This window comes from Chionomys nivalis, chromosome 2 (assembly GCF_950005125.1).
Source record: "Chionomys nivalis chromosome 2, mChiNiv1.1, whole genome shotgun sequence".
NCBI classification, from domain to species: Eukaryota; Metazoa; Chordata; class Mammalia; order Rodentia; family Cricetidae; genus Chionomys; species Chionomys nivalis.
In genome coordinates this window covers 82,105,372-82,108,198 of record NC_080087.1, presented here as the reverse complement: position 1 = coordinate 82,108,198, position 2,827 = coordinate 82,105,372, and positions in this window count along the sequence as shown.

Here is a 2,827-nt window from a genome sequence, read left to right as displayed (position 1 = left end):
CAGGCAATAATAGAAATGGGTACATCATCCAATCAATCATTAAGAGACATGTGTGTATCATCCAACCAGGCAACAATAAAGATGGGTGCATCATCCAACCAGGCAACAAGAGAGATGGGTGCATCATCCAACCAGACAGCAGGAGAGATGGGTGCATCATCCAACCAGACAACAAGAGAGATGGGTGCATCATCCAACCAGACAGCAGGAGAGATGGGTGCATCATCCAACCAGGCCAAGAAAGGTAGAAGTGTCCCATTCACCCAGGCAATGATAGAGATGGGTGCATCATCCAACCAGGCAACAAGCAAGATGGGTGCATCATCGAAGCAGTCAGTGAGAGAGATTGGTGCATCATCCAACCAGGTAATGAGAGAGATGGATGCAGCATTTAACCAGTCCAAGGCAGATGGAGAAGCACTTTGCAAGCAGGTGAATTTCCTGAAAGATGATAAGATCTTAGCACCAAAGCCTGACTATGCTCATCTACTGAGTACCTGGGGTTCAGACAACAGCTACAAAGAATCACGGGAGAATTTTGGAATACAGCAACCCGAAGATGCCTGGGACTCTTCTGGGAGGTCCCTGGAGCATTCTGAGCTTTTGAACATTTACCAAACCAGCCTGGGCCTGGTTCAGATTCCCTGGGAAACCATGTCCTTTGACATAGACACTTTAGCAAAAATTTATGCCTTGCCTGGGGATGATGACCCCATAACTTTGAATAGTAGCTCTACACAGGGTGTCTGGACTGAGACAGAGGGTTGAGACATCCTAGAAACCCATCTGTAGCTTTGAAGAAAGATCTGGAAATTCACAGCTGTGATCTTTTCAGAGGGAGATGACCAGGATGCTGAACTCACACTCTTTTCCTGGCTGAGTTCCCAAACTGCCTCCTCAGGAAGTTAACTGGACAGGGGCAGTAGAGGCCCCACAGGCCCAAGCAAGTGCTGGACAATTCCTAGAATTTCCTCCCTGGCTAACTCATACATAGAAAATGGTGCACTGATTAAACCTGCTGTGGCTGAATGAAAATGACCCTCACAGGCTCCTATGTTTGAGTGCTTGGTCTTTAGTTAGAACTGTTGGAGCGGGAGGGGTGTGGCCGGGTAGGAAGTGTGTAACTGAGGGCGGGATTTGAGATTGCCAAAACCCTTGGCAGGTCCAGCCTCTGTCTGCCTGCTGCCTGAGGATGAGGATGTAAAGCTCTCAGCTCCTGCGCCAGCGCTATGCCTGTCTGCTTCCACCATGAGGATTATGGACTAACTCTATGAAACTGTAAGCAAGTCCCAGCTAAGTGCTTATTGTCATCAAAGTTGTCTTGGTCATGGTGTCTCTTCATAGCAATAGAACAGTAACAAACCTCTTGCCTTCTATATATTTTTCTCCTGTGCTGAGCTAAAATTCAGTGCTTCTAGAGTGCCATACATGGGAATACATGAGATGTAAACACCCCCGCCCTCTAGGGACTTCTTCACAGGGAGTATCCTGTGAGTCTTGATCATCTCAGGCAGCAGTCTTGACTCTGTTCTGGATGTAGAAATCAGACATCTGGGCCATCTGTTCCTACTGGCCATTTCTCAGGTGGTCTTCCTTGATCAAACCTGATTTTTCTTAAATCCATAACCTCTCATTTCCTGTGAAAACAAAAGCCAATCCTCTTCTCCAAAGTAACATACCTTTTGACTTCAATTTTGAAGTCAAGATATTTTCAAAATACTTATATTGAATTAATTTAGCAGCATTTATCTTTAAGCAGTTGTTGCTCCTTCCTCAGCATTCAAACAATTCAAAGAGATCACAATAACATACAGTATCCAGACTCTGTGTATTTTTCATCTTTACATGGCTTTATTTTAACCTCTATTTCTTTTATTTTTACTTTTAATTTTTGGCTTTTTGAGACAGGTTTTCTATGTATCTTTGTCCTGCAACTCACTCTGTAGACCATGCTGTCCTTGAACTCACAGAGATCCAGCTGTCTCTGTCTCCCAAGTGCTGGGATTAAAGGTGTGTACCACTACACCTTGAATTCACAGAGATCTGCCTGCCTCTGCCTTCCAAGCATTGGGATTAAAGGCGTGTGCCACCACACCTTGAATTCACAGAGGTCAGTCTACCTCTGTCTCCCAAGTGTTGGGGATTAAAGGTGTGTACCACTAAACCCAACTACTCTCCATCTTTCTTTTTTATTTTAAGGACTTTAACCTTTTTTTTCTTTTTCTTTTTAAATTTATTTACTTTTCCATTCAAAAATGGAAACTTCCTCCCCTCCTCCCATTCCCCTCCCGCTCCCCCATTCATCCTTCTCTCTCCCCTTCCCTCCTTAAGAGAGGACAGGAAACCCTGCCCTGTGGGAAGTCCAAGGCCCTCCCCCCTACATCCAGGCCTAGGAAGCTTTGTATCCAAATAGACTAGGGTCCCAAAATGCCAGTACATGCAGTAGAAACAAGTCCCAGTGCCTTTATCAATGGCTTCTCAGTCAGCCCCCATTTTCAGCCACATTCAGAGAGCCCAGTTTGATTGCATGCTCATTCAGTCCCAGTTTGATGGAGGTGGGTCTTGGATTTATCTGTTGCTTTTATTGGTTAATTAATAAAGAAAACTGCTTGGCCCTGATAGGACAGAAAATTAGATAGGCGGAGTAAACAGAACAGAATGCTGGGAGAAAGAAGCCGAGTCAGGAGTCGCCATGATTCTCCCACTCCAGACAGACGCAGGTTAAGATCCTCCCTGGTAAGCCAGCTCGTGGTACTACACAGAATATTAAAAATGGGTTAGATCGCTCTTTGGGCACATAACACCATCCAGCTCAGTCTGTCTGGTG